At 34.8% G+C, this 16,352-nt stretch overlaps 1 long non-coding RNA gene across 1 annotated transcript; it reads left to right on the top strand.

Annotated features, from left to right (window-relative positions):
• The first annotated feature begins 10,119 nt into the window (after positions 1–10,119).
• LOC143553518 (uncharacterized) lies at positions 10,120–10,812 on the top strand. The gene is made up of 3 exons (XR_013138842.1): positions 10,120–10,306; positions 10,459–10,511; positions 10,591–10,812. It is a non-coding gene; the product is annotated as an uncharacterized LOC143553518 (long non-coding RNA).
• The last annotated feature ends 5,540 nt before the right edge of the window (positions 10,813–16,352 follow it).

Genomic DNA, 16,352 nt, shown 5'->3' with positions numbered 1-16,352 from the left:
TTTTATTTTGCATACATAATTTAAGTATTTTCTACACAGATGGGTAAATATATGTAGGGGTTCTATTATATATGGATATTATTCTATACAAACTGGATAAATTCGTGGACTTAATTGGTAAATATGTGTGTGGGTAAACTCATAAACATGTGTGTAGGATTCAAAACATGTATTGGGAAAGTTAATAGTATGTATATCGAAGAAAAGCCCGACTTAATACAAACATTTAATTGTATATATCTTAACTAGTTTTATTCACCTACACAACAAGAAGTGTCAAATACACAAACTGTAAATCATTAACTTAAAAACTTAAAACTCGTACGCAACCAACCACTATTATAGTTTACAAGAATACATAGAAACATTTTTTCCTACACGACTAGCAATCATACACATATTTTAAAATCCTAGTTAGTTATTACAAAAAAAAGTTTATAAATATATTTGGTTTCAACAACCAAACTAAGAAAACAGAAATTTTAGTTGTGTAGGCTGCTAAAAGTTTGTATAAGTACATATTATCGAAATACATATTGGTTTTGTAGGTTGTTAAAAGTTTATGTAGGTATATGTTAATATGGTTCTCCAAATAGATATAAATTATGTAGGTTGTTAAATTTTATGTATGTATATGTTGGTTGTGTATTGATACGTTCTATAATGGTTGTGTATGAATGATTGTATGTTATTTTTTTTAAATGTAGATAAATGTTTTTATGTTGGTAATTTGTAGTATTGTCCTTTGTCAAATTTGTAATTGTGTATACCATGAATTAAATATTTATATTTATTACTCAGTAATTTTTTTTTTTTTGACTTTGAAATTGATTTGAATTTAGAAACATAGATATTACATCAATATAGCAGGTAGGCGGGCAACAAGCTGCGCCGCCACCGCTTTTTGAATTGCAAACCCTAACCTGCTAAAGACATACCCCTGCCCCTTTGCAGTCGACACATTGCTATGCACAACCTGTTGGACCCTGGTTAGGAAACGGATAGCTTCCGGTGCCATGGAGCTAAATGTATCAAAAGCCAGAGGGACAAAAACATGTTGGTTCTCTTCGCAGGCTTTAGCATGTTTCTCCACCTTCTTCGTTTCAGCCCTTTTAATTGCTTGCCCAGCTATAAACCCATTATCCCTCAAACCAGTTAAGGGAGATACCCCTGTGAGGTCAACACAAGCGTGTTTTCCCCCGGCCCAACCAAAGAAGAGCAAATCTGCCGGTCGTAGAGTGGATCTCCCTTCTGAGGGGTCTGTAAGGAAGTTTACGGGGGCTTCCTTTTAAGCTGATATCCCAGCTCGCCTTAAGATGTCCCAAAGAACGTCCCGCACCCAATCATGTCGGTATTTGAACCCAGGCATCTCCTTGCAATGAACCGCATGCTCTCCGAATTTATATAGGCAAGCCTTACGGCAGATCGGACATGTTTCGTCTTCTGGGTACATTGGGACCATCAAACGGTACTTAAGAATGGCCCTATACTCGACCGCAGACATGCTTTGGCCCAAGCCATCAATCAGGATAACAGTCAGAAAATCTTGGGCATGAGGACCTTGTAAGCATTCAATAACCGCCTTCTGTCGGGGGGACAATCCAAAAACTTCTCCCAGGCTCTGAGCGATTTTGCCAAAAAGGGCATTCGCCAAAGTTTTTTGAGGCTTTGGTGGGGCGGTGTCCATATTAGAGAAACCGCCAATGTCAAAGTCTGGGAGAGCGCCATTTAGGCGTTCCAGGGCCTGCACGTAGTCTGAGTCCAGGTCGACAACCCCGCTATTCCTTAAGATGTGATTCTGTAGCTTCCAAGACTGAGCACTCGACGCTACAAAAGCGTAAACCCCAACATCATGAGCCGAAAGAAGGCCTAAACCCCCTAAGCGCATCGGTAAAGATGCAAGTCGCCACTGAAGATCACCAAAGAACGGGCCTCCACATACAACTATGTCTTCGATGGCTTCTCGTAGCCCCTTATCAAAACAGGATACACATCATCCATCAAATGGGGGTGGCATGTTCGTAACCCAAAAAGCAACTTAGCAACCCCCATGCAAGACCTAAGTAGGAGGAGTTCGCTCTGGGGATCCCTAAGGCAAGGTAAGAGTTTCATAAGATCAACCGCACGAGATGCTCTCCTTAATAAAGTAGGGATCTCGACTAACAGCCCCTCCAAGGAGCTTTACCCCTCTCTCTGGTCTACCAATTCCACTAGGAAAGAGCCCATCTTTGACTTTCACCCCATTACACGCTGACCAAAAAACCTCGGTTTTCTTAATATTAAGTTGCGGCCCCAATGATGGCCCTTCCGAGTTGATAATGTCTAGGGCTTTAGCGACTTCGTTGGCACCACCAATAATAGTCTCATCATCCAAGTACCAAGCATGAAATGGGAGGTTACAGTCATTTTGTACCCGGAGAACAAGAGGGTGTAATGCTAAGGCAAAGAGGAGGGGCCCAAGGGGGTCTCCCTGCTGAACCCCAGTAGTAGCACCTATACAGTCATCACCAACATACAACCTAGCCGGCTGGGCATAAAGGAACTGGACCCATAGATAGATAGACGGGCAATGATGATGAACCTCCCGGAGAAGAGCTGTGCGGTCGATGAACCTCAGTAATTTAAACATAAATTATACAAAAAATCAAATTGAATATTGAATGTAGAAATTTAAATTGATGTTCCAGCTCTTGATATCTCCTAGATAAATCACGATAGGACTATATATTGACACTAAAACACGTATCAAAATGAAGCTGAACCGGTGTATCTAGAAACTGAAACTCGTATCTTGATTTTGATAGAAATAACAAAATGATATATCTATATATATTTTGGTGAAGGAGGCAACGTCAATTTAAAAACTTATGTATTTTGTTTTGGTTTTTAACATTATGAAAAATTTATGGTGTTTGAAGATTAAAACATCAAAAAAGATTAGACTATGAAAAAAAACAATATTAAACACCATAATATATGATATAAAACATTGTCATATATTAAGGGTTACGCATTTATTATATGTATTGTTTATTGATGTAATGATAGTTGATTTATAATCTCGATCCATTTAATCAATCGTGTGACATAGAAGAAAAAATATGGAGTTGGCTGGAATTGGTGACACAGTTAAATTAATAAAATTCATTTAAATTGACTATTGACATTGAAAATAGTTAGATGTTGATTAATTTGGTAAAACTATGTCATCATATCTTTTTAATGTTTGACAGACGTTTAATTTTTTTTAAAAAAAAGTTAAATTAAAGTAATTAATTTGTAAGTTATCTCAAAACCTACCAAATATAAAACAAAACCATTTTACTAATATGTCTTTTTATTTAATTAATCATAAAATAAAAGATAAGTTATGATTGATTGGATATACACACACACATACTAACTAGCTTTTATCCCATGTATTACGGGATATTTTTATATTATTCGTTCATAATATTTATATATATATTTTTTAGATTTTAATTTTATTTATTGTAAGTTTATAATATACTTAGGATTTTATAATAAAAAGGTTTCACAAGTAAATGAGATGTAATAATCCAGTTTAAAAACTATATAGGTTTGGTGAGACCCATGACCACCTAATTTTTTTACTATAAAATTGTTTCTTAATTAAAAATCATATTTTTTTAAAAATCTATATTAATTTTTAGTATATCCCTATTTTATAGGATTTTCATATCAAATATTTGGTGAGATAAATTATTAATTTATTGAGATGTTATGACACATTTACGCCTTGTTCTTGAGTTTTTTTAACCAAGAAAATAAAAGGAAAGGAGATGGAAGGATAAGAAAGGGAATGGAATGGAAGGAAATTTTTTTTAATTAGATGTGTTCTTGAGTTGGAAGAAAATTAGAGGAAAGGAAAGGATAACTATGTTAAAAAATAGTTATATATCCTTTGTAATCATTCCATTTTTGGGAGGATAACTTATTGGGAAAATACATTAATTTAATCCTTCCTAACTCCTCCTACTCCTTTCCTTTCCATCATAAAAAAACTCAAGAACACCCATTTTTTTTAACTATCCTTAGTTTTCCTTTCCTTTTCTCCTTTAAAAAAACTCAAGAACAGGACGTTAAGGACTATATGGGTTTGGTGAGATCCATACCCGTGAATTCATTTATTTGTAAATGGAGATTTATCATGCATTTGACCCGATAGTCCTCAAACGATCGATGATGAATAAATGAATCAAGTTGAAGATAGCAAATGGTGTGTGGAAGGATGAAAACGGATGATGATAACCCCAAGTCGGGTTATAACGTATAAAACGTACTCGCGTATTTTTTTCTATTTGCGTCTCTGAATTACATTTCTTAAATTGCGCTAATTGAATCCCTGAATTTTCTTGGGCGGGCTAATGTAACCCCTTACGTCCCAATTAACTGTCTGTTGACCTATCCATAACAAGGGCAACTTGGAAATTAACCACCTAAATGAATAGCAAGGGCGTTGAAGCCTCAATTTGCATAACTGGGTTTGTGTGTAAAGGGCTGTGAACGAACCAAACGAACATGAATAAGGCCTTGTTCATGTTTATTTGTTAAGGAAATAATTTGTTCACGAACACTTACCGAACGAGATTATGTTTGAGTTCGTTCATTAAGTAAATGAATATGTTCACGAACTGTTTCATGAACACAAATAAAATCTGCAGAGCCTAGACATTGAAACTAATGTATTCATCAATGTGAATAATGAAAGTCTGTAAATGTATCGAACGAACACGAATTAGGGCATTTTCGTGTTATTTCATTTAATTTTAAACGAACATGAACACTTAATCAAACAAATCTTTATGTTCATGTTCGTTTATCAAAATCTAAACGAACATAAATGAACATATATGAACAAATGTAAAAGAACACAAATAAACATAAATGAAAACACTTAAATGAACACAAATTAACAAATATAAAACATTTAAGTAGATGACTAATTCAGATAATATTCAAATATTTTCTATTAATACATAAACGAACTTATAAATAAATAGAAACAAAAAAACATAAATAAACGAACATAAACAAACGTCCATGAACATAAATGAACAAACGAAACATGTGTTCATGTCTGTTCGTTTAATTAAACCATCATAGATTTTTATTCTTGTTCGTTTGTTTATTAAATAAACGAACATAAACGAACTTCCCGCGAAAGGTTCTTGAACAGCTCACTGAACTTTAGATTCGTTTACAGGCCTATGTGTGTTTGTGTTTGGTTCAAGGTATTGTTTCATAAAATTGGTGGTGGATTCTTGTTCTATGGTGGTCGTTTTGGTCTGAATCGACGAGATCGTGTGCTTTCTACATTTAATTTGGTGTTTTAAGCCTCAATTCGTTGTTCTAGTTCATATTAAAAAGTACAAGATGAAATTTTTTGCCACTATTAATGCCATGAGGAATCCGATGAGCGGTGCATGGTGATGAGTCGGGATATGTTGCCGCTATTAACTATGGTGATGAACTGTGCACACGACGAGTGCCGGAGCTAGGGTTTCAACAAGCTTAAAATGGTGATTCGGGCCACTGCAATCTTATCACTGCAAAGTATAGAGGAGAAAAAAACTAGAACGACGGCTTTTCTCCAGTGAAGAAGCCACATAAATTACTTGATTCTCCAATGAGTCTTCATCAAGGACTTGTGCGTTTCAATTCCCTCCGTGCAAGGCTTATAGAGAGATCTGGATTTTTTTTTCTTGGTTTAGGTTTTGTTTTTAGGGATGATTGCATGAACAAGTAAGCTAAGAGGGTGTTTAGCTAAGCTTATTTAACTCCAGAAGTGCTTTTGGCAAAAAAATATTTATTTACTTGTGATTATTTCAAAAGTAGTTTTTAAGAAAAATGTTCTGATTAGCTTTTGTTAGGATTAGCTTTTGTGGTTGGAAAACCCAAAAAGTGGGTAAAATGACCAAAAAAGGGCATTCTTATTTAGTTACTAGATTTACAGATAAAGAAATGGTGAGTATATTTGTAATTTGGTATTTCAAAAGCAAAAAACTTGGATTTCTTGTTTATGAGAACCATCTTTTTAACACACAACAAAAACAAAACCTAGAAGTGCTTTTATGATACCTAAATATGATTATTTTCTAATTTGCTTTTTAAAAATCAAATAAGCAAGTAAACAACTTTATAAAATTAAGTGAAACACACCCTAAGTGCCCAACTGTTTTAATTCTAATCAAGTATACTTCTTTGATTTTTATGTCCATTAAATTATTACATATTAGTTTATGTTTAAATAGTTTAATGCTTCAAGCTAGGTGAGAATAAGTTTTACAGAAGATTATTGTGTTTGTTAAATGCTATTAGTGAAAATTTGAGTACATAGTGAAAAACCTAATTTGATGCAATCGATTAGAAGCGAATACCATATGTTAGACCTCACTGTAACTACCCATCGTGCCATTAAGCACCAACTAAACATGGGAGATAACAAATCTTTGATGTTCATGGAAAAAAATGGTGAAATGTTGATAAACAACTCGAGATGATCAAGCCAAGAGAATATCAAATGCGTTAAATGTGTTATTTTGTTTTTGGGATTCTCTATTTTGATGAATTAATGGCAAAAGGAAACCCTAGTTGAACAATAGGGAAGGAAACTTTAAGTGGTGGTGGTGAAGATGAAGATGAAGATGAAGACGGAAGGACTCATACTAAATATTTTAAAACTACACGAATACAATTAGAACATCAAAAAAGGTAGTGAGGTAATTACTTATTTAACCGCTCATTGGATGGGTTAATAGTCAGCTGACATAGGAGGTTACATTAGCCCCGTCCAATTAGTTCAAGGACTCAACTAGCGCAATTTGAGAAATCAAGGCACAATGTGCGCTCGCCCAATTAGGTCAGGACGCAAATTAGAATTCTCTCTTTCATAAGAAATTGTGAATTTTGAAATGACAGCCCACTTCCGTGCATTGTTTAGGGATAAGTTGCCTAAATTCCTCTCTCTTTATTAAAGTGGTATCAATTTGGTTGATTGACCAAATTCATTTTTCATTTTTAAACACCACACATTGCATGGTATCAATTCACCCCTCTTAAATCTCCAAACCCTAAATTCATTTTCCATTTGTGCAATCATTCTGATTTTGTATTATTTTTCGTCTTTTACTTTAAATTCTATAAATAGTGATATTCACAAACCACTCAAAGACATTCACTTTACCAATTTAAACACCACATATTATCATTGTTTTCCACATATCGACAACTGATAAAATAATCTAATTTTATGAAGCTCATCGGGATTATACAATTTTTTGCCATGACTTCTGCTGCAATGGGTAAGCAATTTTCTACTTAAAATTTAACTAGAAAAAAAAAACATCTGTCATGGTTTCCATCCATGGAGGGTGTTAAAACTCGAGTCATTTGTGAGTGCTCAAGATTAGTTGACTAAATTTCAATTAGAATTAAACATAAGATCGAATTGAATCTCATTTAAACTTAACATACTTTGTAGTTCAAAGATAATGAAATTTATGTTTTGTTTTTGTAACAGCGAGAGGAGGATTCATATGGTTATTTACCTTAGTTCAATTCACATGTGTGGTCGTTTGTGCCTATGTTATTCGCTCGATGGTTAGCAAATTCATTATATATATGTTGGTCTTTTAACAATAGCTGGTCTTTTAACGAAATATAGCTGGTAAACATATTGTAACCGTTAGGGCGTTCAAGGTCTGGTTTGGACGGCTTTACGGTTTCAAACCAAACCAGGAACACCCTTTGTAACGATTACATTCCATATTGTTATCATTTGTTAAAAATAAATACGGCTTAACATTATAGTCGTCCCACGAACGTACCCTTCGTGATAATTGTTTCAATGATGCAAGTGTAGGTTAAATCGGTTACGGAGCCAATTTTATCAATTTTTCTTGCAACCTTTGCGGGTTTTGTGGTTGCAATATGTTGTAGGTTCATTGCCTTGAGGTTAAGAACATGGTTGCACAACATATCAAATCCAAATCAATAAGGTGATTTTGCAGCTCTTGAATTGGAACCACCATCTACAACAAACTGAAACTAAGTACTTTAGCCGTCCAATAACACGAGAATATGACGGCTACATTAATTCAGTAACATAAATTAATGAGCAGGAGGAAGCAGGTCTAGATGAGATACTAAGATAGTAGGAAGTATAAGTGTATGCATGGTTGTATTAAGTTGTATCTTTTGTGTTTGTTTCTTGCTTCACAGTGTAATCCATGGTATGTGAATGTATGCGTTTGCCTTACCTAACATTAGATATATGTACGATATATCAATGTATTTCTAGTTAAAATCATTATAAGCTTAAGTCTAAAAACAATAAGAAACATCAAGTTTCATTGTTAGCTCACTAAATAGACAATTACACTAACGTCATTATGTTAGAAAACAAAATCAATTTTTTACATGACATACGTACCCAGTGTGATACATCATAATGTTATCATAAGGGTTGAAATAAGTGTATATATACTTTTTATCAATTTAATATTTTTTATGTTTACAATAAGTGTGATAATTTCAGTCCTTCAACAACTGTTCTTGTAGCTTTCACTCGATCAAATTAGAATATGGGTTGCATCCAAAATGTACAAATGTAATGACAAAAACAATTTATGTTTATGGAGTTGCATCCAAAATCTGTGCAAGTGCATATTGGTTTTTTACAATTGGTCCTTACATATCCCTTCAATCTGTCATACTGATATGAGTCACTCTACAAGTTATAATCCAAATCAACTAAAAAACCTCACTCAAATTATGATATTAAATGTGAAAACATTTTTGTTTATGATATCTTCTTCATCCGCTGAAAGTTGTTTCCATGGCAAAAAGGGCCAATATCCGACGCATACCTTTTGTGTAATGTCTCTTAATTAATTATCTCCATGTGCAACTGCAATAACCATGATATGACAATATATAACATCACTACACAAAATCAAAAGAAACATACAAATATTAGTTTGTCACTCACCATAGCGAGTGATCTCAACAATGTCAAATACGGACCCATCGGAACTCTCGAGAACAGGGATTCGCATTTGTGAAAATCATGTAATTTGAATTATTCAATAAAAATTTTCATTTTAAAAAGTGATTCAGAAAAAAAAAAAAAAAAAAAAAAAAAAACCTTTCTAATTTCTAATGATGGGTGACCACAAGCATGTCAACGAAAGCACTATGGATGAAATAAGGTAACCACGCAACCCAAATAATGTAACCAATATTGCGGTGACAACTCTCACATATTCTGAAGAATAAATATGCATTGAACATTTAAACAAATAATCAACGTCAAAGTACTGACCGAAAGAAAGACAAGTCCCATGGGATTATAGTCAATAGGCACATATGAAGGGCATGATGAATGAAAGTCATGCTGATTTGGTTTTGAAAGATCTTCATCAATGCTTGGTTGCCACTCGCATCCTGGAAAATGCATTCGAACTTAAATGTGTATGTGAAAAGATAAACATCAATATGAATATTAAAAGGATTTACATAGCATTGACTACTTACCGGCCATTTGGTTTCCACAACCATTAATCGGCCAAAGAAAGTGCAATTGCTCGATCTAATTCTCCTCTTTATCTTAAATAAATGTATTGTTACAACGATGATTAGTAGTAAATATATGAAAAAGTAGCTTAGTGAAGTGTACTAAGTTTGTATACTAACAAACTTCACATATTTGTGTATGAATGCCAAAGATCCTTTTCGCCTTTTTGTTTTATTACATATATTTTAATTCTTTCAATTCTAAAACGCTTTTTATAAAGCAAATTTATTTACTTACTAGTCGTCGTTCTTAAAAAAAAAGGTAGGCATCCCTTACTTCTGTCTAGGGATGAGCATTTGGTACCGGGTACCGGTACCGAAAGAACCGTACCGATTGAATTCGGTACCGGTACCGGTACCCAATATTTGTAAATTTCGGGACCGGGAAAATTGGTACCGGTACCGGTTTTTTTCAGGAGTACCGGTTTAGTACCGACTATTTATACAACTTATTAAAACAATATGTTTCATAATGTGGCATCCAGCATCCTAAACATGTATGTATCAGTGACCATCTTCACCACCCTCGTAACCTAAACCCTTGTTCAAAGAATTCGATCCCCATTGCCAGAATCCCCTCGCTGGTCACCACCATCAGAATCTTCTCCTAACAGTCGACCTCCTCCTCCTCGCAGCATCTGAACCGCTGCTCCTCCTCATCTTCTTGACTGTGATGAACTGAACCCAATTTGTACCCTAATTTTCACGTGTAAGTTGCATTTAACCCTTTACATTTAATTTTTTTGTACTAAAAAGCTTCTATGGTCATAATATAGAAACCCTAACTTCAGTTTACACATCACTTTGTATGTTAATATTTGAAAATTGACATTTGACACTAGAAATTGTTGACTTTTGTAGGTTTGTTTAACCGAATGGCATCTTCTTCTTTGAATGAACCCCCTAATTGTCAAGTAAGTTTGTTGATTTTTCAAGTTACCTTTGTAATTTGGTATGCTTAGTATAAAGCTTAATATTTTATGTGGTTTGTAGGATGATGTTGATGATGAAACGTATGTTGAAGTTAGTGATGATTCAGAATCGAGTGATGGGGCACCAAAATCACGTGATGGGGTGAAATCAAAATCAAGTAATAGGGTAAAATGTCGTAAGAGAAAGCGACCAACAAAGAAAAATGATTTCCAAAAGAAACCTAAAACAGGAAGCGAGAGATCTAAGTATTGGAAACTTTATGATGTTGTTTATTTAAGTGAGGATGGAGTGCGTCGGAAGTACGGAAAGTGAAAGTGGTGTAAAAGGTTGATTAAAGCCGATCCAATCAAAAATGGTACGTCGGGTCTTTAAAAACACACTCCTGCTTGTGTAGAAAATCCCGAGTTAGACAAAAAGCAAACTAACTTGGTGTTTCAAAAGGATGCTAGCGGTGAAGGTAGTGTGAGCATTTGGAAACATGATGATTCTAGAATCATGAAAGCTTTACTAGATTTGTTTATTGTTGCCGAATTACCGTTTAAGCTTGTGGAACATTCGGCTTTTATTGAATACACCAATGCTTTGAATGGAAAGTTCATTTTGCCATCAAGACATAAACTGTCTAAAGGTATCGCAAAGTATTATATCGAAGAAAGGAACAAATTGTTAGCATATGTAAGTAAACCTACCAACACCGTACACTTGACCACCGACACTTGGACATCCTCATGTCAACGGGTTAAGTATATGGTTTTGACGGCACATTTCATTGATGATGATTGGGTAATGCATAAACGAATTATTAATTTTAGGCCCATTGATAGTCATAAAGGGGAGGATATTGGTCAAGAAGTATTGCATTGTATTCATGGTTGGGGTATTAAAAATGTTATGACTATGACGGTTGACAAGCGTCTAGTAATGGTAAGGCGATTGCTTATCTGTTGAGAAAACTGCCTAATTTGTATGATGAGGGGAGGCATTTTCATATTAGGTGTATGGCACACATACTAAACCTAATTATCAAAGATGGTTTATCAGAGAACACTTATCATGTTGATTGTATACGAAAGGCAGTTAGGTATATTCGAAACTCAACACAAAGAATAACCAAGTTTAAAAAGTGCATAGAAGAGTCTAATCTTCAATCAAGTAAGTTTTTGTGTGGAGATATGCCTACTAGGTGGAATTCCACCTATGAGATGTTAAAAACGGCGATGGATTTAAGGGAGGTATTTTTCTCTTATGAAGTTCAAGATAATAGTTATATTCATGATTTAGAAAGACTACCTGAACATTCAGATTTTGGTGCTAGCAAAAAGCTGGTTGACTTTCTAAAAAAGTTCAAGATTAAAACAGAAATTGCATCGGCCACATCAAAGCCCTTAGCCCACATATTTGTACGAGAAATCCTAGATGTAGACAAACATCTACGGGTGTGGGATTGTGATCCAGTTTTTTCTACAATAGTTAGTTCAATGCGTGAGAAATATAACAAGTATTGGGGGAAGCTTGACCAACTTAATGACTACATGTATTTTGCTATCATCTTGGATCCCACCATGAAATTATCTTTTGTTGAACATTGTTATAAAGAAATGATTATCTCTAACAAATCCGATGATGATAATTGGACCGCGGACGACATTATAAAGATGGTAGCGGAAAAGACGATTGAGCTTTAAAGTAAGTTGCATGGGCTATTTCAAACATACAAAGAAAGACTTGACAAGGTTGATCACAATTCGGCATCCCAAGAAGCATATAATGATGATGTCGTTGTATGTGATGATGGCAATGAATTCTTTATGGAGTTTCTAAATAAGGGTGGAAGTCAATCGGCTTGTAAGGAAACTGAGTTACAAAGGTACGTGAAGGAGCCAAAAGCGAATTTTAGTATGGGATTTGACATACTTAAGTGGTGAAAACAAAATGCAATTAGATTCCCAATTGTATCTCGGATGGCTCGCGGTAAATTGATTTACCTTTGATCATTTATTTATCATTACTTGTTATATTATAATTGTTTTTTAACAAAGTATAATTGTTAGATATTTTGGCAATTCAACTTTCCACCGTCGCATCTGAATCGGCATTTAGCACCGACGGTCGTGTACTAGACGCTTACAGAACAAGGTTGTCAACCGAGATTGTTGAAGCTTTGATTTGCACACAAGATTGGGTGAGAAAGTCAAAAAAACCGATTGTGGATGACGTGGATGATATATTAAAGGATGATGATGTTGCCATAGGTAATACTAGACTACTAGTTCTTGATTGATTTCTTTATATCGTAATATATTGGTTTTATAATGGGGTGTTAACTTTGTTCTATAGAGATTGAAGATGCGATACGAAAGCAAAATGAAAAGGGGAAAGGGATAGCGTAAGAAAAAGCTTAAGCAAGCTCAAGGAAATGGACCTTAGTGATCATATTTGTTTTTTTATCATATTTGACTTTTGATCACGTGAAGTTAGACTTGTTTTTTGATCATATTTGACCTTAGTGTCTTTCGTATGAGCCATTTCCCGGTTTGGTATGGTTTGGGCTTGAAACATTTGTAACAAATTATGTGTTTTGGTATAAAAGCTATGAATTCTTCATGTGTGCTTGTATTGATTTTTATGTGTTGTGTGTTTATTCATGAGATGAATTATATTATTTGCAATGCATGTGATTCAACTTATTAAGCGAGCTGACTGAGGCTGTTAATGCAGTGGCAGCAACAATTCCCCTGTTTCAGTTGACTTTTTTCAAGTCAAACACATAGGTTAGTCACTTTCTTTTCTCGTTTTCGCTTACATATGTGTGGTGTGGGGTCTAATGGTATTATACTAGACGTATACGGTTAATTGCTTCCGGAAGCAATTTCATATGTTAGAGAGGCTGCTACAACATTATTATTTATTTCAATATTTTGTGCTGGGTCGAAAAGAGAAGCTGCTGCAACATTATTATTTATTTTAAACATACTATCTATATCAAAAAGTAGACCACTGTAACGAGTTGCATAGTCATGACAAACCAAATTTGGCATGTAGGCAGAGGGTGCGGTTACTACTGGTGAAAGCAGTTTTAGGTCTTTCATGCTTGCTTTACAAGGTTGTGGAAGCAATGTGGCTTCCATTTGCACTCTTGGTTTACTATTTGATAATATATATGACAATTTAAATGCTTACTTCATAAACTACTGGATTGTAGTACTTTGCCAAATCTATTTCAAGGCTCCTGTTACCAGGATGGTGCACATGCTTCTTCCTGTGAGGAGATGACAACAGCATATTTGTCTTGAGGTCTGCATTATCTGGTGTACTATTTGAGATAGTTATTTATGAGGTCTGCATTATTAAAACTTTGAGCTCTATAATTTGTCATAAATGCATATAGCATATTTGTACTTTGTTCTGCAGGTGGAACAGTTGCTTTCAACCGAGCAAAAGGCAACCGACTTTAAGTCAGCAGATGACGGCCTCATGGCAGATCCTCGTCCTACAACTGCATGTACAAGGTTCAAGGTTGTGCAGTTTAACAAACTTGGAATTGTTTTCGATCTTGATAGTATGATTCTTCATTATGGATTCTCTTGTTATTATTATTATTATTATTATTATTATTATTATTATTATTATTATTATTATTTCTTTTGTGTTAGCAGGTTGGATTATAAGCCTTGTTGCAGATTATGGGGTACCCTTAATGGTCCTCGTTTGGACAGTCGTGTCATACGCACCGCGCTGTGTCGTACGCACCAACTTCAAGTGTTCCAAAAGGAATCCCACGACGCCTTTTAGACCGAACTCGTTGTCTCCCGGAGCATATGACAACTGGCCCGTTATCAAGGTATGTGGAGTGTTTGGATTGATGGTACACCTTTGCTTAAACTCAGTGCATCGTCTTCTGCTACTTCATTAATGGTTGTGGAAATTCGGTACCAAACCGGTACCATACCGAAATACCGGTACCGAACTGTTATTATCGGGACCGGGATCGGTACCAAATATTTGTAATTTTCGGGACCGGGATTTTCGGTACCGGTAACGGTCGGTACCGGTACGGTACCGATCTCATCCCTACTTCTGTCTAGTGATAAGAGGCTTGGGTTTTTCAATGGAGACTCAAGTCAGATTCTCATTGTGTGACTTTTGATGAATATTGGCAATGAAAGATTTTGAGTTTGAACCCTGAGCCCCCACCTGGGTTTTTGTCCCACCGTGTATTACGCCAGAGAGTTCTGTTTTTGTGGTGGCACAACGATTGTCAAGTGAATATTAGAAAAACAAGCTTTAGACAGGGCTGCGTTTTATTTTTGACGCGGTCAACACCCAAAACCGCGTCTAAAAAGTTTTCCTTATACCCATAGAAATCTCGTGTGTATAAAAAACACGTCTAAAACTACAAAACTATGTCAAATAACATGAAACTCCATTTTAGTAGCGTTTTTAATAAAAACTACTGCTAAAGCTTCACGTTTTAATTAACTATAAAGGTAAAATCCCATATGTACCCCCATTCACTCGTTAAATATTTCAGATAAAAAATACGTGAATAACAATAACCACAAAATATTTTATTCATAACTTAACTATATTAGAATTACTAACATATTTTTTAAGTTAAACTTCATTCAAGTTTCGGTATTTAAAATTCTTAAGATCAAGCGTAATCCAGCCTCTTTTAGGCGTTTTGGAGTGGAAACGACGGGGGCACCCCTGGGGGTGGGTGAGGGTATGGCTTGGCGTTTTTGAATAGGCATTTTCTACAAAACGCTGCTATGGCTCGAATCTTAATAACTTTGTGTGTGGGAAGGGGACAGAGCGAGAGGAATATATGCAGTGGCGGATCCAGGAATTTTTGTCAATGGGGTGCCAATTCTTTTGGTTTACAAATTTTTCGGGTCAGTCGTTATTCGGATCCGGTCAAGGCGATGAACATAATAAAACTCGAAAATATTGTGTCATTGGAAACGAGTAAGTAGAAAGAATCTAGATTAGAAACTAGATAGAACATAAACTTTTAATTCATTTTTAGTCATACCTGAAAAACATAAACGTAAGGTATATATATGGTCTTAGATACATGATCAAACATGAAAAACTAACTCTAACATAAATAAATGATTAATTATAATATACATACACATTATAAATTATAAAAGAATATGCAAAACTCATGTTATCACTATATATGTTGCATGGTGATAATGACTATATGGGAGAAACTAACGAAAAACACATATATCCTAATTAAATAACTAATATTGACTTAGATATAAAAAAACAAAAAAAAAACAATGTAGGGTGAGGCTTGAACATGCAACCTCTCAAAAAAAAAAAAAAAACAAGTGACTTTCCACCAAACCAGTTCAATCTTAACATTATGGTTTCCAAGTATTAATATTTATGGGGTCCTTACAGAATTTAATATATCGTCTCTAAGTAATTTTTAAAAAACACTGGTGTCCCGGGACCCCGATGGGTTCCATGTGCTAAATATATGTAATTATTATAGGAGAGTTGTGACGTTTTGCCCACTACACCACTTTTTGCAAAACTCTTCATTGATAATTGGGATGCCATACGACGCAAAATGCCCAAGGATAGGTCATTCTAACTACACATGGTCTAATTATGGATAGACATTGCTTTTAGTGGTTTTAAATGCAATTTATTATTATACATTTCAAATGTATAACAAACAAGTAGCTAATCACCATCGTCGTCAACTAAGAGAGACAGAGGCACTGAATCTTGCCACACCACGATCGGCAACATACACCACAATCAAAGAAAATACTCAACAAAATGGAAATATCAATTTCATC

Source organism: Bidens hawaiensis, unplaced genomic scaffold, assembly GCF_021521415.1.
Source record: "Bidens hawaiensis isolate Kalapana, Puna unplaced genomic scaffold, B.hawaiensis_p1.1 tig00017259_1, whole genome shotgun sequence".
Classification (NCBI taxonomy): domain Eukaryota; kingdom Viridiplantae; phylum Streptophyta; class Magnoliopsida; order Asterales; family Asteraceae; genus Bidens; species Bidens hawaiensis.
This window is presented reverse-complemented; position numbering and strand designations above follow the sequence as displayed.